Source organism: Dioscorea cayenensis, chromosome 7, assembly GCF_009730915.1.
Source record: "Dioscorea cayenensis subsp. rotundata cultivar TDr96_F1 chromosome 7, TDr96_F1_v2_PseudoChromosome.rev07_lg8_w22 25.fasta, whole genome shotgun sequence".
NCBI classification, from domain to species: Eukaryota; Viridiplantae; Streptophyta; class Magnoliopsida; order Dioscoreales; family Dioscoreaceae; genus Dioscorea; species Dioscorea cayenensis.
The window spans coordinates 12,893,424-12,918,505 of NC_052477.1; positions in this window are offsets into that span (position 1 = coordinate 12,893,424).

Consider the following 25,082-nt stretch of genomic DNA (forward strand, 5'->3'; position numbering starts at 1 on the left):
TAATGAAACTTAATCAAACTCGGATTAAATAGAAACACAAAGCAAATCCACACAAGATGAGAATCTTAGGGTTCACAAGCCCAAATACCCTCTAGGGTTTTAGTTCTCCATGGAGCAACATACAAAACACACTATCAATGAATGAAAGTACAATAAAACCCTAGAAATAAACCCCCTTATATATGAACTGATGGCCTTGATGGAGAGCTTCGACATCTTGAAGGACCCTCTCCGAAGCTAGGTTCACCGGTGGCTTCCTTGATGCTATGACAGAGGAGGAATCGATCAAACTTGGTGACAAAGCGTCTCCTAAGCCACAAAGACCTTCTCTCCAAACCCTTAGCCGTCTTACCCCTCAAGAGCCACACAAAAGATGTCAAAGAATAGGGCAAACAGCCTATTTATAGCCCAAAACCACGCCTGTCACATGCCCCCACGAGCCCATGTGGATTTTCCACGCGCCGCGTGGGCTGCAGGAATTTCCACGCGGGCGCATGAACAGTAATTTTGTTACATCATTGCTGCAGTGTTTTGCTATAGTATTTTCACAAAAAAGTGGTCTCAACACTCTTCTCTTGAGACCACATGTCCGGGCACACATCCATGTGGTAGGCTATAAGACTTTTCTTCATCGACGCATCTTTAAAAGGTCTTGTAGTCTTCACAAAGAGAAGGGACATGAAGATGTGGCTACCTTTGTGCCTTTCCAACTAGTGAATTGACTTGAATCCTCTTGGAAGTTGGCGCACATATCCACGTTAATGAACTCCTCTCGTGTCTTGGTCCTTGAATTGAACAAGAACTCCCAACATTGAGTCTTTATAGCCTATCTTTGCTTCTTTTTTACTCTTCAAGAATTCAAAACCTATATGCATAAAAGAACACCAAATACACAATATGAGACATAAACCATGGGAAAATGATGCTCAATGCATGTAAAACGTATATAAAAATATGCCTACTCAAGCACTTATCAATCATCGGAAGAAAACTTGATCCAGGACTACAAAGCAGCGTAGCCACGTGTCAACAATGACCCCATGAGAAGCTCTTTCTCCTATGCAGGTGTGTAGGTTCGTCGTTTACGTCTCTTTTTCGCTAGAAGTCATCAAATTAAGAGAAAATCTCGCCAAGCCCCTCATCATCAACATTAACAAGGGATTAATGAAGTCCTTCTCCAAGAAGCTTTGGCAGAGTTGTTGGGAGCACAACACATAGGTCCAGTACCACGGTTCAGGGGAGACACTTATGTTGTTTCCCTTACTTAGCTGAAGAAGTAAAGAAAGCTTGCAAACTTGGTGAGTTTGAGATCTTCTCTATCTTCAGTTTGTGCAGTATTTCACTCTCACCTTGGACGGGAAATGTCGGTTCAGATGGTGTAGCTAGGGGTACTAGGACATGGGTTAGGCTGTGGAATTAGCCTCTCCATTGTTGGAGTTGGAAAGTAGTTGTGGAGGTGCTTAGACCAATGGGAAATCTTGTTGCTATTTCTCAAGGTTCTTAATCAAGCAAGAGCTATCTCAGGGTCCTTATTAGGTTGCGTCATAGAGCTCCGATTCCGCAAGAGGTGGAGCTTAACATCGGGGCGAGATGTTTCAATGTGCTCATCACCGGAGCTAAAGACCCTTGGCTAGTCTTTTGGAGAGATTTGGACAGATTCAAAGTTGCACCATGCTCAGAGGTAGATGACACGATTGAGGACACTAACTCCCATGGTCGGAAGCCATGTTTCACTCATGAGATTCCAAGGTCAACTAAGGAGCAAAACCTAGAGGCTATCGGCAAAACTAATATTGACACTACGCGTATCGAAGGTATCCATTGCTTTGGCCCAATGGACTTCCCGGGCGTTAACAATCCTCACTAACGTGATTGAGGCTCAGACTCCCAAGATCACTGGACTTGTGCCATCTCGGCTGTTAAAGTATCCATTCCGACGAGTGTGTCAGCAAACACAGAATACTAGAATTGTCCAAATGTTAGAACCTCGAGTAATGCGACACAATATTGAGGATCAATGATACAAGTGACTATAGGGAGCACACCTCTGTTGAAGAGAAATGGGATGGAGAAGGAGAGAAGTAGTGAAGTGAAAAACCAGTTAAGAAAAACAAGAGGTTTGACTTGAGGAACATCCCTTGAGCATACAGCTCTCACTAGTATTAATATATTCAAAAGTAATTAACTGACAATTAAATCACAACCTTATAACCCCATTGGTTAACATAATGTAGTAACTGCGACCCCATTGGTCCACTACCTTAAACTGGATACAATTTAATAATCAAAACACTAACAAAACATTCATTCATTCATTCATATACTAAAAAGAACTTTGGTACAGCAACCATCCCCATTTGCCATGCCGACCATGCTTGATCAGAGAACCATCTTCACTTGCATCCACTGTGATGGCCATCATCCTCCGGCCATGCTTCAATCACTGTATAGCATTATCAACACCAACACCCTCTTTTGATTGGAGCATCCTGACACCCAGCTTTGCTCGCATCTTTCTATGCTTCTTTGTAGGTAGGGGCTTGGTGAAGACATCTGCCAACTGGTCACCTGTGTTGCAATGTTGCAAAGTTATCACTCCATCTGATACTAAGCTCCGGATAAAATGGAACCTAACATCGATGTGTTTGGTTCTCCCGTGATATGCTGGATTCTTTGCAACTGCTATGGTGGATTGGTTGTCACACCAGAGCACTGATGAATCTTCACATTTTCTCCCACAATCAACTAAAATTTTTCTCAACCAAACAAATTGACATGCAGCTGAAGTAGCGGAGATGTATTCAGCCTCTGTCGTCGACAGCGCCACCACGTCTTGCTTCTTTGACGACCAAGTCACTGCACATGATCCAATCTTGCAAAGCACACCAGAGGTGCTCTTCCTATCACATAAAAAACCACCCCAATCACTATCAGTGTAACCTTCCAAGCATCCATTGCTCGTACTGGAATAGAATAGCCCAAATGATGCCGTCCCTACTAAATACTTCACCAACCTCTTGGCTCCATTAAGATGCTCAGGGCTTGGTTTACTCATAAATCATGATAGGAGATTAACAGAATAGCAGATATTTGGCCTTGTATGCACAATATAGAGAAGTTTTCCAATGAGACTTCTATACAATGTAGGATTTGTTAGTTCACCACCTTCTTCAGCTGTAAACTTTTCATTAACTGCCATTGGGGTGTCCACATGTCTACACTGCTTCATATTCATTTGTGATACCAAATCTTCAATGTATTTCCTCTGAGAAATGAAAATTCCAGTACTTTATTGATGTATTTCCAAACCAAGAAAGAATTTAATCAATCCCAAGTCTAACATATCAAAGGTTCTCATCATCTCATCTTTGAACTGATTAATCAGAGCTTGTGAGCCACTAGTATACACCATATCATCAATATACAGGCTGATCAAAATGCAGTTCTCTTCTCCATCTTCTTTTCTATAAGGTGTGTTCAGTTTCATTCCTCACATACCCGAATTGCCTGAAATGATTGTCAATTTTACTATACCATGCTCTCGGCGCTTGCTTGAGCATGTAGAGTGCCTTCTTCAATCGATACACTAGGTGCTCTTTGCCACTGATCTCATAGCCTTCAGGTTGAGCAACATAAAGCTCCTCAGATATTTCTCCATTTAGGAATGCTGAGCGAACATCAAAATGATACACCAAATACCGAGCCTGAGCAGCAATCGCGAGAATAATTCTTACGGTTTCAAGTCGAGCCACCGGTGAGAAGACTACCTCATAATCCAAGCCGTATTGTTGCACATACCCTTTGGCCACCAGCCTCGCCTTGTGCTTCTAAATTTCTCCATTAGCTCCAAATTTGGTTTTGTACACCCATTGGAGACCCACGGCCTTCTTTCTTGATGGCAATTCAGCTAGCTTCCAAGTGTCATTGCTCATGATTGCATTTAATTCAGCATCCATGGCCTCCTTCCATTCCTTGTATTTCACTGCCTCTCTAAAGACCTGTGGATCAATAACATCAAGAGCAAATGTACACGAGTTATACAAATCAGTTAACAATCTAGTCTTCCTTGGTGTAGTTTTATCACAGGGGATTCTCCTGATAGATTAGAATTATCAGTGTCATTCAGGGTGTTTGAAAGACAACCACCTCCACTTGTCTTCTCTTCACATGGACTGCTTGTGTTTGCATCTTTAGTGCCAATTGAATCTTCCATTGCTACCATAGAGTTACCTTTGTTTGCTTCCTATTATCACCTAGAATTCTCATGAAAGATCACATCTTTGCTCAAAATTATCTTGGATGTTACTAGATCAAACAACCTATAGGCCTTGGACTCTGAAAAGTAACCCACCATTACACACTTCACTGATTTGTCATCCAGCTTCTTTAATTTCTGAGAGGGAATTAGAGTGAACACAATGCTGCCAAACACTTTGAAATGACTCACATTCGGCTTCTTTCCATGCCACACCTCATAAGATGTCTTGTCCCTAAGAGCTTGAGTTGGTGACCAGTTTATCAAGTACACTAAAGTCGCCGTTGCCTCAGCCCAGAATTCCATTGAGAGACCTCCATCCTTGAGTAGACACTTAGCCATCTCCACAATCATCCTATTCTTGCGCTCTACTACACCATTTTGTTGTGGTGTGTAGGGAGCCGAGAACTCCCTTCTAATCTCGAGCCCTTCACAGTATTCATTAAATGCTTGCGAAGTAAATTCACCTCCTCGATCGCTCCTTGAGGTCCTTAGTTTTCTTCCTGTCTCTCTCTCCACCAATGCATGAAACCTCTTGAAACGATCAAAGGCCTCTCCTTTGCTCTTCAAGATGTATACCCAGCATTTCCTGCTAAAATCATCAACAACAAGACAAAAATACATGTTAGCTTCCAAGGATGTTGTGCTTATCGGCCCACAAATGTCCATATGCACCAACTGTATGCACGATGAGGTTCTCCTGGATTTAGTTGCTGGAAATGCCCTCTTGCATGTTTACACATGGCACACTCTTCACATTGTGTTACATAACTCAGTTTAGGCAACCCAATGACACTCTCCTTCTGTGCAAGAGTCTCCAAACTCCTGTAGTTTAGATGCCCGAACCTCCTATGCCACAACTCAGACAAGTCATGCTTGGTCATAGCTAGATTCAACCGCTCCACCCTTGCAAGGTCTAATGGAAACATGTTGTTGTTCAGCATTGGAATTTCAACCACTTGCTCCCCTATGTGATCATCACTGATAACACACTTGTTCCTTTGAAAAACAACCGAATATCCTCTGGTTAGAAGCTGCCCAACACTAAGCAAGTTGTGAGCCAGCCCTGAAACTAGTTGCACTCCTTGAAGCTGCTTGAGTTCACCATTCGTCATACATATGGTAACAGTTCCCACTCCAAGTACCTCTATTTCTTTATCATTGCCAAGACGTACATTAACTTTTTGAGATTCATCCAGACAAGAGAACAAGCTCCTATTGCCCGTCATATGGTTAGAACACCCCAAGTCTACCAACCAAACTGAGGTTGATGTTTCACCTGCATTAGTGCTAACCATAAAAACATTCTTCACATCTCGTTCCTCCACCACCAATGAAGCTCACTTCTCAGGTTGTTTACCTCTTTCTCTACACTCCGCCTTAACATGACCATATTTTTTACATTGGAAGCACTGGATGTTAGCTCTAGGATCACCACCTTGGCCTCTTGACCACCTGCTTTCCCTCTTCCTCTAAAGAAGCCTCTTCCATATCCTCGTGTTGAGCTCCACCCAGCTGATGTGCTAGAGATTTCCTTCTCCTTGGAATGAGGCGATGAGCTATCACCCTTCACATATAATGCCTTCTCACTGGCTTTCCCTACAGATCTGTTAACCCTGAACTCATGGGCTTGGAGTGACCTGCAGAGCAAATCAAGAATGAGCTTCGACAGGTCTCTGGACTCCTCTATCGCGATAGTTACATAGTCAAACTTTGGCGCCAAGCTTCACAACACCTTGGACACTACCTCTGCTTCCGAGAGCTTGTGTCCGAGTCCACTCACCTGGTTGACTATTGCAACAACCCTTGCCCAATAGCTCTGAACACTTTCACCGTCCTCCATTTGTAAGGTCTTGAAGGTTTGCCAAAGTGCTTGCTTCCTCTTAGACACCATCATTGAAGATCCTTGATACTGCTTCTTAATTATTTCCCAAGCTTCATGTGTTATCTCTGCCTCTGCTATTCTGTCAAAGACCAACCCATCTACTGTTAGATGAGACACCTAGCTTTCGCATCCCTCTTCTTACTTTCCTTTTGCTTCACTTCATCCTCTCCTTCTGCCATTCCAGTCCCCACCAAATCCTAGAGATCCTGAGACGGAAAAACCGTTTTCATTCTTAAGCTCCATCTTCTATACTCTTTGCCTTTGAAGACTGGGACACAGTGCTGTGTGAGAGGCTTACCGGAGCTTCCCTCGTCATGACCATCCTGTCTCTTTGATACCACACTGTTGAGGATCAACGGTGCCGGTGACTACAGGGAGCACACCTCTGTTGAAGAGAAATGGGATGGAGAAGGAGAGAAGCAGTGAAGTGAAAAACTAGTCAAGAAAAACAAGAGGTTTGACTTGAGGAACAACCCCTGAGCATACGGCTCTCACTATTATTAATATATTCAAAAGGTAATTAACTGACAAGTAAATCAAAACCTTATCACCCCATTGGTTAACATAATCTACTAACTGCGACCCCATTGGTCCACCACCTTAAACTGGATACTATTTAATAATCAAAACACTAACAAAACATTCATTCATTCATTCATATAATAAAAAGAACTTTGGTACAGCAACCATCCCCATTTTCCATGCCGTCCTTGCATCCACCTTGCAACCCATACTTGATCAGAGAACCATCTTCACTCACACCCATTGTGATGGCCATCCTCCTCTGACCATGCTTCAATCACTGTACATCATTGTCAACACCAACACACATAAATAGTACCGCATTGTCAATCATCCACTAGTACCTCATGGGATGTCTTTCATGCAAACCAATCAAGACTTGACATGTGGTATAACACAGGAGGAAAATAAGGCAAAAGATTTTCTTGCTAATCATGGTTGAACCCATTCAAACCTTCCTATTTCGGCCACCATTGACCAGATCAAGCCTAATCATGGTAAAATATCTAATGTTAATCAAGTTTCACAAAGTGGTGAGCCCACTGGAAATGTTGGGCGGGCCCAAACATTGAGTTGGCATGTATAACAAACAAAATTGTTTCCAAAGTTAACCGGATTCCAAATCATAGCACTTGTAAGGAAATTAAATCGTGTCCACCAATTTAGTTGTCTTATCTGATGTTCACTCAGTAAGGACCCACAACCTTACTGATTCTGTTGATGACCAATGATCAAGTGCCTGATTCTTTCTTTGATGCTTCAAAGCCCCCAGTTTCTCACACTTTTATCCCAGTTATACTTGGTATTTTGCTAGAGGTGCTTGGTGTCTCATCCCAAAAAATCACATGTTATTTGAGGAACATGAGCAACATACTGACACAGTGAACCCTTCTAATAATTGGGAGGATGAGGAATTTTGTGAGGAAAATATGGAGGATGATGTTGTTGAAAGGGAAGATAATGTCCAAGAAACACAGCTATCCCCTAAACATTAGGAGCTAGATCAGCATGACTCTAAGGAATCAGGCTCTAATTTTGCAGAGATGATTAAGCGATTATTCCCTGATTCATACTATACAGCTGAGAATGGGAAACTGGGGAAGCAAGAGACCATAGGGGCAAGAACAAGCAAGAGACAAAAGAAACTTTCCACCCGGTGGACTGAGGAAGCAGGCTACTTAGCTCCCCCACCAATATCAACAAAGAAAAAAAGTGCTAGCTCTGGTACCCAATCTCCAGAAGGTACTGACTTTTCTTTTTAAGTTTAGCATGGTCTAATGCTCAACATGACAAATATTGTAATGCATGTGGTATAGATGTTATTGATATTCATTCTCATAAATATGCGTGCTTTGCTCATATTCGTCAATTAGAATCCTGCTGTACAGCTCCTAGCAGTAGCCCGACAGAGACCGCTTAGGTGGTCCACCGTAAATTCCAATTGTTTTCCCATGAATGTTATAACTTGGAATGTTAGGGGCCAGGGTAGGCCTGCCAAAAGGTTTTTGGTTAAGGACTTTTTAGAAATTCATCATGCCGATGTTTATTGCATCTAAGAATCAAAATTAACAGAAATCACATCTCTATCTAGAGATCCATAGGAGGTTCTCATCTGGACCAATTTTGTTTTGTGCCTTCTTATGGATCCTTAGGGGGAATGATAATTAGCTAGAATAGTACCTTGTGCATTGGGAGGGTTATCCATGGTGGCACATTTTGCCTCTCTATGGAATTCACCAACACCCTAGAACAATTTAGGTGGGTTTGCACCACAGTCTATGGGCCCAATCTAAGACATCTTAAGGAATCCTTTTGGGATGAATTAAAAACATGTCCTTCACCTTCACCTTGGGTAATTTGTGGTGATATTAACACTATATTTGACTTAGGAGATAAAAATAGTGGTATTCCAAATCTTAGGGACATTGAATGTGCTTAACTTTTAATCAGAGATCTAAACCTTATTGAGCCACCTTTGGTTAGTAAGAAATTCACCTAGACAAATGGCTAATCTAGACCCCCTTGGGTTAGATTCGACTGATTCCTTGTCAACCCTGAATGGTTTGGTCACTTCCTTGGGATTCACCAAGCTAGTTTATCAAAGTTAGGTTCGGATCATGTTCCCATTAGATTAGAATCTAGAAGTCACTATTTCATATTGAAAAAAACTTTCCGTTTTGAGCATGCTTGGTTTTCTGATGCACGATTGGGTGACCTAATCAAGGATTGGTGGAACAAAACCTCACACATGGGTTGTGGAGCCTTTATGCTTTCCAAAAAACACATCTTCCTTATAACTGGACTTCGTGACTGGGCAAAATTTATCTTGGGGTCCATCAAACTATAGAAGCTGAATCTTCTTCATGACCTATAAACTCTTGATCTAGCTAAGGAAAATAGAACTCTAAATGCCGATGAGGCAAAAAAGGAAACTGAGTTCTGTCTTGCCTTAGGAAACCTTCTTAATAAAGAAGAGCTGTACTCTCAAACATACTGGATTAGAGAAGGGGATGAAAATGCAAGGTTTTTTCATGTAGTGGATAATGGAGGATGCAACAAGAACCTCATTTCTAGGCTTAGGGATAGAACTCATTTAGTGGAGAATACTGATGAATTAGGCCGCGTCTTTACAAATCATTTCTGGACCTATTTTGGGACCAAAAGGGATTTTGCTTTAAAATATCCTAGCCCACCTTCCTTAACAAAAAGCATCTCACTGACCTCTCCCCTTTAGAGCTTTCGTTCACTAAAGAGGAAGCTAAAAAAGCTACCTTCGATCAAGGGACTGAAAAAGCACCTGGGCTGGATGGCTTCCCTCTTTTCTTTTTCCAGCGATATTGGAATATAATGGAGTATGATTTAGTCAATCTTTGTGTTGGTTTCTATGAGGAATCTATTAACTTAGAAAGGATTAACTAGGCTAGCATTGCCTTGATCCCTAAAAAAGATAATCCAATAAATCTAGATAACTTCTGGCCTATTAGTCTCATTAATTCTTCGCTTAAAATCCTATCCAAACTTCTTGCTACAAGGTTGAGCAAGGTTATAGATTCACTGGTTGATCTCTCACAATCGGTCTTCATCAAAGGACGATGCAACCTTGATAACATTATGATAGCTGAAGAGCTAATTTTCAATCTCTAGAAGAGAAGACTCACGGGTTAAATTATCAAAGTCAATTTTGCAAAAGATTTTGATATGGTTGATTGGGATTTTATTCTAGAGCTCCTTGAGGCTTATGGTTTTAGTTCAAGGTGGATTGGGTGGGTGGAAATCGATTTTTATTTCCTCAAAAGCACCCATAAAGGATATGTTAGACATCTCAGAGGCTTAAGGCAGTGAGATCCCCTCTCTCCATTTTTGTTTACCCTGGTCTCTGATGCATTAAGACAAATGTTTAACCATGCTCTAGACTCTGGTGTACTGTTCAGAGTGCCTTTGGGACCTTTAGGGAGGATGTGCCACCTATAATATGCAGATGATTTGTTAGTCCTAACTACAAAGGGGATTGAGGGACTTGCAAATCATTAAGCTAATTTTATATCTCTTTGAAGGTTTGTCTGGGTTAACAATCAACTTTTAGAAAACAAACATCTTTTCGAGCTCAACCAATCAGTTACCTACAGACTCTTTAGCTTATACTTTGAATTGTGCAAAAGGGTCGCTCCCTATAACATATCTTGGTATCCTTATCTTTGGTAGGAGATCAAAATAACAATATTAGGAAGTGTTAATTGTAAAAATTAAGTCCAGATTAACCTCATGAAAGGCCAAATTCCTCTCTTTGGGTGGCAAATTAACCCTGGTCAACTCTATCTTGTTGTCTATCCCTTCATATTGGATGTCCATTTTAGACTTCCAAATTGGGTGATCAAATGCATCGATCGTATAAGGGGTTTCCTTTGGATTGGACCGAATATAGAAAGACCTAAAGCCAGATTGGTAAATTGGAAACGATTATGTTTGTCTCAGGAGCAGGGTGGTTATGGTATTATGAATTTGGAAAAGTATAATATTGTCTTTCTTTGGAAATGGTTGCAGAAAATTTCTTCTGGAACCCCTTAATGTGGCTCAAAGTTATACAATTCAATTATTTCCTACACACCAATTTGGGACCTTTTCCGCCATTTTCCTCATAGGAAGTCTTTCTTTTGGGATGGCCTCTTTAGATCTCTACCTACTTTCAGGGCCTGCATTTCTCCTAACATCATTAATGGAGCTACCACATATTGCTGGTATGATAAATGGGAGAATAATTGTGCCCTAATATACCTCTAACTAGATCTTTTTAGCTCTGCACAACACTTTTGTCGTATAATTAAGGAAAATATCCCCCCCCCCCTAGGTGGAATCTTACTTCTAATGGTAGGTTTAATGTTCAAGTCTTTCTAGGTTTATCAGTTATAGAGGTATCCTCTGTGAGACAACCAATATTATCCTGAGACATTTTGGTAGCATGGGACAATCACATCCTCACCCTTAACATTTTGGTAGCAATAATGTGTTATAAACTTCTGACTACCACTTGTGTCTTCTGTTACTGGGCAATCAAATCTTCCAATCATCTTTTCCTTCATTGCCCGATGGCCGAGCGTATTTGGACTTTTTATGGCCACACTTTCAGACTCCTTGCATCATTGTCTTTCTTGCAAGAGCTCTTAAGTCGGAGGTGCTGATAAGTGCTTATGCGATAAGAATACGAAATGTTCTTTCCTTGTGTTGAGCATTACTTTTCTCAGGTTTTAACACTAATATGTGTGTAGTTATGTTACTTTCATACAGGTAGGGTTGTGAGGCCAAATATGAAAGAAAGAAGCCAATGTAGGTCATAAATACACCAATTTGGAGAAAATCTTGCTAAGGTTCAAATGCGAAGATATAGGTCAGGTTCGAGATGCGGGAATGTGTGCCAACCTCCTCGTATTCAAGTTAGTATAACTATTTGGAGGGGCACAAGGACAGTCACATTCAAGCATTCCGATTTGTGCATATAGAACAAGATCTCCACCAACATGTCTGTTATTGAAGAAGCAAAGCGATCCACGATGTAAACGTGTGGCTGTTTGCGTTACCTCGATGAAAGCATGGATTCGGGAGTATTTCGGGCCGGTATTGTACTAGAGTACTGTAGAGAGAACTGTAGCAAGAATACTGTACCAGCACTGTTTGCAGCCGCCCGAGAAAACCAAAAAACAGAGAATCCACATGGGCGTGTGAAAATTCCACACGCCCGTGTGAAAAATCCACAAGAGCGCTCACACGGGCATGTGGATTCCCGATTCCAGCCCTTTAAAAGCCAATTTCAGCACCGATTTCAACATTCTTTTCTCCATCTTTTCCCCAACTTGAGAGAGGGCCACGGCTAGGGTTTTGAAAGGTATTGGCTAGGGCTTTGGAGAGGTTCTACGGCTTTGACATTGCGCACCGTTTGGAAGAAAGTCAGTGGGAGAGCTTTCGTCGGCACCGATCCGGCGAGGTGTATCCTAGGCCCGACAAAGGGACCCTTGTGATGAGTAGAAGACTCTCCACAAGACCATCGCCATGACCAACGAGGGGGTTTTCTATGGATGCTTTGTTTTTACATTCGATTTCATTTATTGTATCTAGCTTCATGGAGAGCTAAACCCCTAGTGGGTACTTAGGTATTTATAAACCCTAGGATGTATTCGTTTCATTGAATCTCTTTATTATGCTTTCAATTAATTGATGTTTATTGTGAGTTCCAATCTTGTATGCTTGATTGTTTGAATACTCCCCTAGAGTGACACTAGGGTTGAGAGTTCTTCTTGGTAACTCTTGTGAGTGAGTGACACACCATGAGAGTTAGACAAAACTAGATTGGAGAAGGTTGAGAGGGTGATTCGAGAGGTAGCAGAGCGTTCCCTTTCCCCTCCGGTTGATCTATCCTACCTCCACGTTCCAAGAGTTCTTTGCGGCCATAGTAGAGTAAATGGGCTAAGGGATGACCTTCCGCTGGGGCTTAGTCGCGAGTGAAACGGAGTGAAGCGTTGAAGTGATTTTAGCATCTAGGGCTTAATTGTGGCTAGGGATCTTTCACCTGGACCAAAAAGTTAGGTCTATACATAGGAATAAGGTTTATCATTTGGAGTCCCTAGAGCTCATTGCAATTCTATACGAGTGTGATGTGTTGAGATTGTTCGATTTCTCCTCCGGCACATGTATAGAGTTAGGCATGCTTGAACTTAGATTTGGGACTATGCAATTAAGGATTTCCATGACTCACAATTGCATTAATTAGGAAGCATAATAGAGATTTCTTGCACTTAAAACGATTGTTCTAGGCAGAACAATGCCCGGGTACCCCATCTTTATCGATTGCCTTACCTTCTCCTTTACTTGTGCTCTCTTTCTTGTTGTTTTTACTCTTGAGAATTGAATCCTATCACACATATCACTATTCATCTTCCACATTAGTTAAGAAACAATTTAAGTGTTTTTATTTTCTACTCTCTGTGGATACGATACCCACTCATCTAGGATTATTACTTTGATATCCCTTGCACTTGCGGTGTACACGCATATTCAGACATGTCAGGCGCACCCATATTCCCTCTTCTATGAGGGATGCCGGGGAGGTAGGACCATAATTTGGAATATTTGGCTGGGAAGAAAGGCACACATTTTTGAAGATAATTATTCTGCATTTACTTTTGTGATTGCCAAAACCATTTATATGTTTTTTACTTGGATTGCAGCATCTCTAAAAGCAAAGAAAGCTAGGATGGGAGATTCAGTTACCTTAGCCAAGCACAGTCTGGAGTTTCTTGGATAGCTTGCAGGATTCTGGTGACGAGTGATCAACAATTTAGTGAGTGAGCGCCTTAGTCTGCTCGCAGCCTTGCCCCTGGCTCGGTTAGGGGTTTTTATTTCTTTGTTTTTCTTGTTTCTAGTCATGCACCTCATCTTCTCCTTTTCTTCTTCGTTTGTGTGTTGATTTTGTACCAACCTTGCACATTATCAGTTTTCACTACTAGTGGACTGCTTTGTTGTTGTTGTTGTTGTTGTTGTTGTTGTTGTTGTTGTTGTTGTTGTCGTGTTATCGTTGTTGTTGTTGTTGTTGTTGTTGTTGTTGTTGTTGTTGGCATTGTTGTTCCTTTCTTTTGTTTTTAATGCATGCGGTTTATCCATTTTTTCAAAAGAAAAAAACCAATTAAGAAATTCAATAAATCATAAATTAAAAAAATTTAGTTGTAAATTTTTTAATTTATTTTTATAAGTAAATTATTAAATTGTGATAAATATTTTAATAAATTATTGTTAAAAATGATTAATTTTAAGTATTTTTTTTTGTTGAATAGTAATAATAATAATAATAAAACATGGAAGGAATATTTTGTGAATATGCTTGTTTGGGATAAAATTTGGGGCTTGTGGTTGGAGTATAATTTTCTGCAGTAGAACCAAATATAGGATTTATGGTAGAAATTTGGGCTTGTGAGATGGAGATGGCCTTACAAATCGACTCTTTGCAACTCTAGTCAGAAATAATTGCCATGGAAGCTATTCTTGTGAAAGCCTTGGGACTAATCATCAAGTTGACAACACATCCTGTCCTCCAATATCTGTGCCAAATTTGGGGAGGAGTTGATGAGAAACTGGAGAAGCTTCGCAAGTATTTACACCTTATCCAGCCTTTAGTTGAAGATGTAGAGGAGAGATAGCTCATGGATCAGGCTATTAAGTCCTAGCTAATGCTGCTCAGATATGTTACCTACGATGCTGACGACATACTTGACCAGGCCAACACACATGTTCTGCTTATCCAGCGCAAGGCTGAGCTTTACAGTTCCCTGAGAAGCAAGGTGTGTGATTTTTTCTCTGTTGATCATAACCCATTCTTGTTTCAACTTCAGTTGTGGGACAAACTTAGAAGTATCAACAAAAGAACATATAGTGTTATAGAGGAGATGTACAAGTTCAATTTCAAGGTTGTAGATAAGAACAAGACATACCTTGGAGGAATAGACCACAAACCCATTCATATATACCTGAATTAGAAGTGATTGGCAAAGATGAAGATAAAGAGAAAATTATGCAGATACTGATACATGATTATTTTGAACAGACAGTTATAGTGGTCTCCATAGTAAGTATGGGCGATTTCTAAAGGACAACACTTTTAAGTTGATCTATGGAGATAAAAATGTGGACAGTCACTTCCAACTACACATATGGATATGAGTCTCTAATGGTTTTAATGTGGCAAAGCTTGCTATAGAGACATCATGCTCACCACCTCTGAGAAATCTTATGTGGACACAAACATAGTGTTATAGCGGGATTGACGACAAGTCCTGGGGCTAAAAAGGTATTTGCTTGTCGTAGATGATGTTTGGAATGAAGATCACATGAAGTGGGATGCACTTAGACATCTGCTTCTTAATGAAGGAGAAGGAAGCAGAATTTTAGTGACCGCATGCAATTAGAAATGCTCAAGGGTAATGGGTGCATAGAAATCTTATACTACAGGGTTTATTAGAACAAAGCTCCTGGGCTTTGTTCGAACAAAGAGCATTCACCTCAAGTGTATCGATTGTATGAAGACAACCGTAATTGGTACAGATAGTAATAAGATTGTTAGTAAGTGCAAAGGATTACCTCTTGCAATAAAAGTAATGGAGAGTATCATGCATTCCAAGAGCTAAGAAAGTCAATGGCAGTCTGTGATAATAAAATATGGAATGAAATTGTTGGGAATTTGATTCCCACCAATAATAATGAGATAAAACAAAGTAGAAAACAATCACAAGTATAAGAAGATAAGATTTACGTGGTTCAGCAAGATTGCCTACGTCCACAGTCGCACTAGGGTTTATTTTAATATTTGAAACACACTTACATCATATCCTGGCTGCCTATATATAAAAGAAATCTGAGGTATATCTGGATTTGAACTCTGAGGTATATATAGATTTGAACTTTCAGCCATATCTGGAAGAGGGTAAATTATATCTTGATCCTTACCCTATCTAGATCCTAAACTTATCCAGATCCTAAACCTATCTGTATACAAATCCTATCCAGATATAATTTTACAAGATTATCAAACTATAATCCTAACAAGATATAAATTACCCTTATGTCATATTGAAGGGGCGTTATCCCCGCAACTCCAATCTAAACCTATGCTCTCCCGCACCCCCACCTACTCAGCGTTGACTTATATCCACGTCTCAAGGGGTGTCACATAATTAGACTCCACATACGAAATTAACAATCTCTTACTTGAAGACTGATCTTCTAATATAAGCAGCTCTCTTATAACCTCATCTATGCAGCTTAGATGATGCTCATGGTGCGGTGCCTCCTCTTCATTAAGTAACTTGGAGACCAACTGAGGCAATGCATACCCTTAGTTTCTGGATGGTTACACTCTTTGTCAACATGTCTGCTAGATTCTCTTCACTAAATACCTTCTTCAATGCTATTATCCCATCCTTAATCAACAACTAAAAGGCCTTCATCACTAGTTTGGCCTTTGTATCTTTTCTTGTCATCATACTCTCCCTTGACACGGTATACCCACTTGTTTTGTGAGGCTTTCTTTCCATCTGGTAACTCAGTTAACATCCAAGTCTGATTCTTCTCTAGGGAGTTCATCTCCTCTTTTATGGCTAACTCCCACTTGATAGAATCTTCCACTTGCATATCTCTGCTCTCTAAAGTCATGTATAATGTTCCCATCTTCCTGCCTTGTGCTACAGTCATTGCACTCTCGGTTGCTTTCCATGATCCTCCTCCACACACGATAGTGTATCCTGTACTATCAATCTAACACATGGAAATCAAGTTCCTTTTCTGGACTAGGACATACTTGACTTCTTGTAGCTTCCATTGTGTTCCATTCGTATTCCTTATGTGAACTTCACCCCTCCCCGTACTCTCCAAAGGTTCATTATCAGTAAGATAAACCCTTTTCATATTTTCCTACAGCATAAATATGTAACAATTCTCTATATGGTGTTGAGTGAAACGACACACCTAAGTCTAGAATCCACGACTCAATAGGACTATCAACACATCAAATAAGAGCACCATCAATATCTTCACTTGCTGAATTTACAAAATCATTATCTTCTGATTGATTCTTCTTATTCTTCTTTGCGCCTTGAATTGACTACTGAAGTGGCCCTTCTTATCACAATTCTAATAGATAATATCTTTGCGATCCTTTTCCTAACCCTTTTGTTGACTCCTTCCTCCGCTTTGTATGCTTAAAGCTAATCTTGATGATTCTCCAGATTCTTTTTTGCGAACATCCTTGCTCAGAATCAAATCTCAGATATCATCCATCTTCAATTTCACACTTCCTGACTAACTGCTCACCACAATTACTGTCATAGACCAATTCTAAGGTAGGAATGATAGCAAAATTAGTGCCTTTACCTCATCATCAAACACGATATCCATAGAACTCAATTAAGTCATAATCACTTTGAATTCATTGATGTGATCTATATTAGATGTACCCTCCACCATCATCGAGTATAATTGATAATGCATGAAATACACCTTGCTCGAAGAAAATGGTTTCTTGTACATATTTAATAGCGTCTTCATCAAATCCGTGGTTGTCTTCTCTTTAATGATATTGAAAGACACATTGCCAATGTCAAATGAACCACTCCAAGCACCTAGCGATCAAGAAGATCCCAGACCTCCTGCTCCATCTTCTTTGGCTTTTTCATTGATAGCGGTTCATGCATTTTCTTCTGGTAGAGATAGTCCTCTATCTACATCTTCAAGAATTTGAAGTCCTTGCCATTGAATTTCTCAATTCGAACCTTGCCTTCTTCCGCCATTGTTACCACTCTTCTTTTCAAACCTAGGCTCTGGTATTAATTGTTGGGAATCAAATTCCCACAGACGATCAAGAGAGAAATCAAAGTAGAAAATAATCAAAAGCAATACAAGATAAGATTTACGTTGTTCGGCAAGATTGCCCATGTCCACAACCACATTAGGGATTTTATTTCAATGTCTGAAGCACACTTACATCTTACAAAGGGTCACCTATATATTAAAGAAATCTGAGGTCTATCTGGATTAGAACTCTGTGGCATATTTGGAAAAGGGTAAATCATATGTTGATCCTAACCCTATATGGATCCTAAACTTATCCATATCGTAAACCTATCTGGACACAAATCCTATCTGGATATAATTTTAGAAGATTATCAAACTGTAATCCTAACCAGATACAAATAAACCTTGTGTTCTACTATGGGGCGTTGTCGCTACACCTCCAACCTAAGTGTTTGTTTTATTTCATTTAATTAATTTTGTCACTTCATTGTGTTTTGAAATGTTTTGTAGTTGCATAATTCTTTTTCATGTGGGCTATTTCTAAAGTGGTGTTCCATTAACCAGTGCCTTTTTTGTAGCTTTCTCTCATATGTGTTGTTTTATTGTATAGAGTTTAGGGGAGACTGATAGGTCCTAGGGTGTTTTCGGCTAAGCACGGGCAGAGTACGCCCATGCTCAAGTGGTGATTTCCTCAGTTTTTATCTTGTGAAGCATTCCAAGATGAGCATGAGGTGAGCACTAGCGTGCTTACTATTAAGCACAGTTTTTGTGCTTGATAAGTGCTTGATCATTATGAGTGTTACAATGAATTCGATTGGGAAGTCCAATGGCAAAAAGAAGGAGATTCATTAGCTCGTTATTTAGTACGAATAGGTGAAATGACGGAGTCCATAAAAATTATTCAACAGGCTATAGAAGGGATTCCGGGAGGGCCCTATGAGAATTTGGAAGTCCGACGCTTTGATTTTGATAGAGCAAAAAATTCTGAATGGAATGATTTGGAATATGGATTCATTAGTAAAAAACCTTCACCCAATTTTGAATTGTCGAAACAAGAACTTTATATGAGATTGAGTAAACATATTTTTATATATGTTTTACGTGCATTGAGCATCATTTTTAGCATGGTTTATGTCTCATATTGTGTATTTGGTGTTCTTTTATGCATATAGGTTGTGAATGCCTTGAAGAGTAAAAAAGAAGCAAAAATAGGCTATAAAGACACAATGTTGGGAGTTCTTGTTCAATTCAAGGACCAAGACACGAGAGGAGTTCATAAACGTGGAGATGTGTGCCAACTTCCAAGAAGATTCAAGTCAATTCACTAGTTAGAAGAGCACAAAGGCAGCCACATCTTCATGTTCCTTCTCTTTGTGAAGATTGCAAGACTTCTCAAAGATACGTCGATGAAGAAAAGTTTTATAACCTACCACATGGACGTGTGCCCGGACATGTGGCCTCAAGAGAAGAGTGTTTGGACCGCGTTTTGTGAAAAGTACTGTTCACACACCCGCGTGGAAATTCCTGCAGCCCACGCGGGCGCGTGGAAAATCCACATGGGCACGTGGGGGCACATGACAGACGCGGTCTAAGGCCTATAAATAGCCATTTTGCCCTATTCTTTCTCATCTTTTGTGTGGCTCTTAAAGGGTGAGACGGCTAGGGTTTGGAGAGGAGGTCTTTGCGGCTTTGGAGGTGCTTCGTCAACAACTTTGATCGATTCCTCCTCCGTTATAGCATCAAGAAAGCCACCGGTGAACCTAGCTTCGGAGTGGGTCCTTCAAGACGTCGAAGCTCTCCATCAAGGCCATCAGTTCATATATAAGGTGTTTTATTTCTATGGTTTTAATGTACTTTCATTCATTGATGGTGTGTTTTGTATGTTGCTCCATGGAGAGCTAAAACCCTAGAGGGTATCTGGGCTTGTGAACCCTAGGATTCTCATCTTTTGTGGATTTGCTTAGTGTTTCTATTTAATCCGAGTTTGATTAAGTTTTAATCTTGATTGTCTAATGCTTACTTGCCTTATTGATCTTTGGGTTATTTGGTTTGCATGATTTGTTACCTTGGTGAGAGAGAGGTCTCCATTAGGGTTAGAATCTTAAGATTGAAGAGGGTTAAGAGGGTGAGTCATGAGATATGGAGCATACCCTTTCCCCTCCGATTGGTGTATTCTATCTCTGTTCCTTAAGCTCTATGCAACCATATTTGGTGTGAGGCGTGAGACTGAGAGATTTCTCCGCCAGGACCTTACATGGGGTTAGGATCCTTCGCTAAGAATTAGGGTTGGATCAATCTTTAGGAATCGGATACACCTCTTGGAATCCCTAGAGTGCTTTGCGGTCATATGTGGTGTGAGGTGTTGAGATTGAGCGATTTCTCCACCGGGACCTCGTAAGCGACTAGTATCGGTGATCTAGAGGCAGGATCCGATTATTTTTGGATTTCCACGACTTAACTTACTCATCATAGAAACACTTTGCTTATCCAGTACCTAATACCTGAATCCTAGGGGGAGCATTGCCCGAATACCCCACTTTTACTAATTGAGATCTCCATCCATTTCACCCTTGCATATTAGATCACCACACCTTTCAATTTATCATTAGGCTAGGAAACAGAGAAGAAGTTAGTACTAGTAGCCCAGTTCCCTGTGGATTCGACTACCCGACTCACCGGGTATTTTATTACTTCGACACCCGTGCACTTCCGGTTCACACACATATTTGAACACGTGTCAGTGCTCCACCCACGACTGTGCTTCATCTCCTGATGTCTTGGGGAACTATCCGAAGATAATCACTGGGAGGAAGCATGGGATGAGCACGACCGTGCTTCCTCCTGTGCATTTGGCCTAACTTTAGCATGTGAGCACACCTGTGCTTTTGGCGTGCTCTGGTGCGACCAGTCGGCTTCTCCATTTCTCTACAAAATCCTAGTCACCCTTGGTCAACCTTCATCACTGGTCCTCTTTTATTTCCCTCACTTTCTCCTCTTTCGCCCATTTTCTTGAGAGTTTTGCCGTTGCTTGCTGGCCCTTCTTCATTTTCCTCCTTAATTTTGTCCTCTTCTCCTCGACTCCAGTAAACTTCTTTACTTTGTTTTTTAATGGTTGTTCCTTCAAATCTTGCTCCTCATGTTTGGAAATCTTATTGTGTTTCATATTGCTCAAATTAAATGAGTTGTTGTTACTTTTGGTAGAGTGTGAGCATGATTAGCCATTGTGTGATTTTTGGGAAGACGATCTTCCCCGACGCACAGTCATGCTTTCCTTGAAGAACGATCATGATCTTTTTTGTTTTCTTTGATCATTGTAAGGGGGAAGCACGATCTTGTTTCCTTACCGAGCACGATCGTGTTCTACTTTTTGCACGATCATGCTTCCCCTAAAATTTTCAATCTTTGAACTAAACTAAGTTTATTTATTTTGTAGATCATGCTGAGGAAATACACCATTATTGGGCCACCTGCCAAGAAGCCCAGACGTGGGGACCCAAATCCTGGTGCTGACCGAACACCGGTATTCCATACACAGGTGCACCATGATATACAAGTCTCTCTTGTCATCGCTTTGGGAGGTTGGCAAAGAGGAGGAGGTCAGGTAGTTGCTTAGTACTAGGGCTTGGAGGCAATTTTCGTAATCACTTATGATACACCCCTTGCGTATTTGTACCATAAGTGCACAGGTTATCAAGTAATAAAGTACCCTAGAGAGTGGGTAGTCGTATCCACTGGGAATAGTTGTTAAGCAAATAGTAATGCTATTTAGCTATATAGTGAACCAATATGTGATTTGAGTGAAGAATATCAATGCAAATAAAAAAATAAAGAAAAGAGAAAAGAGAGCAGTAGGAATAAGGATAGGTAATCGATGGGAAGATTGGGTACCCGGACATTGTTCACCCTAGGACTATTGTTTCAAGTGCAAGACTAATCATTATGCCTCACATGGTCCCAAACCTAATTTGAATAGTGACTAACCCTTACACTATACCCTGATGAAAATGGATGCTCTCGACGCCTCACGCTATGTAGGGTTGCTTGAAACTCTTAGGATTCCAAGTGATAGACCCTATTCCCTAATACAGATCTAACCTTTTGGTCCAGGCAAAAAACCCTAATCTCGATTAAGCCCCAGCACTAAGGATTACTTCAACACTTCACTCTGTTTCTTGCACAACTAAGCCCCCAGTGGAGTTTGTCTTATAGCACTTCACTCTATCATGATCGCAAAGAACTCTTGGAACGTTGAGGTAGGATAAATCACATTGGAAGGGAAAAGGGACGTTCCGCTACTTCTCGACTCACCCTCTCGACCCTCTTCAACCTTGCTTTGTCTAACCCTAATAAAGTGACACTCATTCACAAGGATTGCCAAGGTAGATTCTCAACCCTAGTATCACTCTAAAGGAAAATCAATTTAACACTCATTCAAGGTTGAAACTCAAATAAAACATCAATTAAAGAAGCATAATAAGAGTCAATAAAACAAAATCATCCTAGGGTTTACAAGTCCAAGCACCCGACTAGGGGTTTAGCTCTACATGGAGCAATACAAGATCAACACTGAAATTGAAAGTAAATACAAGCAATCTATAGGTAAAACCCCCTTGTGGTTCGTATCAATGGTCTTGCGGAGAAACCTCGTATTCTCCAAAGGTTTCCTTGTCAAACCTAGGGGCACACCTCACCAGATCAATACCGACAAAAGCTCCCCCAATGGTTCTTCTTCAAAGGAACTCGATGTTGAATGTCGTAGAACCGCTCCTAAAACAAAGTAAAAGCCTCTGCAAACCCTAGCCGCGCTCTCCCCATAAGATAGGGAAAAGATAGGAAGAATATTCCCAAATAAAACTCTCAAAGCGATATTTATAGGGCTGGAATCGGGCATCCACATGGGCGTGTGGAAATTCCACACGCCCGTGTGAATTTCCAGAACTCATTTCCTTTGCACTGTGAATAGTAACTATTACAGTAACTTTTGCTGTAGTGTTTGCTATAATAAATTGCTATATTTTTTACCGGAATGCTCCCGAACTCACTCTTCTCATTGAGGATGCATGATTGGGCACACATTCATGCGGCAGATCAAGTCGTGTCTTCAATGAAACCACATTGACGAAGCTCTTGACAATGTTGCACAAGTCGGAACATATGAGTGTGACTACCTTTGTGCCCTTCCACTTTGTGTATTCACTTGAGCACGATGGAGGTTGGCACACACCCACATGTCTTTGAGCACAACTTATGTCTTCACCTTTGTTCGATCCAAGAACTTCATTAACAACCCTAAATGCACAAAAGAACACAAAAGAACACAAATACACACTAATGAGCCATAAAACCTAATAAAAGTAATGCTCAATGTAAGAAAATTATAATTCATATTCCTTCTACATAAGCACTTATCAACCGACAACACCTACGAGCAGTTGGCACTCGAGGTGTTGGCGACATTTGAGTTATCTTGGGATACTGTGGCTTTTCATCGCACATATATGATTCAATTCCAGGTGTTTGGCATACTACACCAGATGAGCTTGACTGATTTTTCCATTAGGCTTTGACTATATGATGCAGAGTTCACTCAAACTCCTATATATGATACTCTGCTGATATACCGGCCTACTGGAGAGTCTCCAGAGGATGATTGGAGGAGACTTAGCACATACCCTACCTAAGACCCACGGTGGTCTGAGGCTACGACTCTTCATTCTCCAGCTCTCAGATATTTGGATTTCCTCCTAAGCCACACAATCACAGGCTGAGGAGATAGTACAGGCGTCGTTAGCCATTGAGATTTTGATTTTCTGCTATCTATTCTTGACGGATTTTAGATGCATTTGGGGAATGAGGTAATAGTTTCCATTACCCATCAGGGGATAGACCCTCAGATCGGATCTTTCTTTGTCATTTCCAAATATCACTAGACTAATCTAGGGGATGAGTGTTCTAGAGAAGATTGATTGTCAGTTTGTTGGCGACCTTGTCCCTATCTCTTAGCGACTTTGAGTTCAATGCTGCAGCGTGTGTACACTATTAGAGGGGTTGAGTATAGGGTATGATGCCTTACTGATACTATTGCTGATGTTCCATCGTCCTCACTTCCTGCTGCTACCCCTGTATCCCCCCTGCTATTGTTACTCATTAGAGATCCCAACCATCACCACGTGCTTCCTCTAGCCATACTAACCATGTTACTTGTTCTGTTTCAGCATTCAGGTGGCTTTAGAGGAGTGTCATGAAGATTGCCGAGCATTTGTGGATTCATCTGTCTCATGAGCGATGTCACCAGTCCGGTCTGCACATTAGGAGGCACACACACTGCTGACCTTCGAGTTGATGATTCTGCTTTATCTTCATCCGACGCCGCTTCTTCTTCTTCTGAGAGCGTTCCATTTTGATCATCGCATAGTTGCATTTCATTTCTATTTTTCAGTATCTGGACTTTGTATTCCTTTTCCTATTTCATTAGACTTGTATGAGTTCAGTTAGTAAGGGGTATCCCCTACTAAACTGACATTTTAGTTTGTTTACTTTTATGCACTTTTCTGTTTGCATTTCTAGTTCTTGTTTTTTGTTATCATTGATTGTACTATGAGCTTTGCTTATGTGCCTCTTGTCTCATCTCAGAATTGTGTGTGGTTGAATGGCCATTGGTATGCATGTTGAGAGTGGCAACATCACTCTCAGTGTTCAGAAAAGTCATATGACCCCCCTCTTTATTTTGGTTCTCAATCTTTAGACTTTATTGAATATACTTGTACATTGAGAACAATGCACTATTTAAGTATTGGGGAGGGTTCTTGTTTTACTTTAAGGGATGATTGCATGACTTAGAATCATCTATGATTGTGTTGATAGAAGCTCTTAAATTTAAGGGGGATTGTGCGTGTTAAGGTCCTTATTATGAGCCAAATTGTTTACTCACTCTTGTTTTGAAAACCTAGATCAATTCATATTACCCGAGTTGTGGAGCATCTTGTTTGGGGTTGAATTTTTTTAGAGATTTGTGTCTTCTTATTTAAAAAAAAAATTAGAAGCTCGGATTCCTTGTGGAATGCCCTACCGATTGCTTGTAATTATGGTGTAAAAAGATGGTAGAAAGAGCTATCACCATGAAAGAGTGAAAGCCGCTCTTGAGTAGTCAAATTTTGGGCATTACTAGTGTTCATTTGATGACCTACTAGGATAAAAGGCTACTTTCAAGGCGTATGAACCCACTACCAAGTTAGTTTAATAAGAACTAGCATCTATGTTTACTTTGTTTACCCAGTGGCACATGGGGCACTTGACTTAGGGTTGTGCACACCCATTAGGTTTTTGAAACAAGAGTGAGGTTTTGGTTTGTGCATTCATGATCTTTTCCTTAACTGCCTTTGATCCCTCTAGACATTGGAGTTTTTTATTTTAATGAGATCAGAGGTCATGCACTCATCCTTTTCTTACTATTGAACTGACTGAAATTGCTTAAGGACAAGCAATGATTCAAGTGTGGTGCTATTTGATGAGTGCATTTTATATCATATTTTGCATACCTCCAATGCACTCTTCAGCTTGTCTTTTAGTACCTTTTGTTTATGAATGATGCTA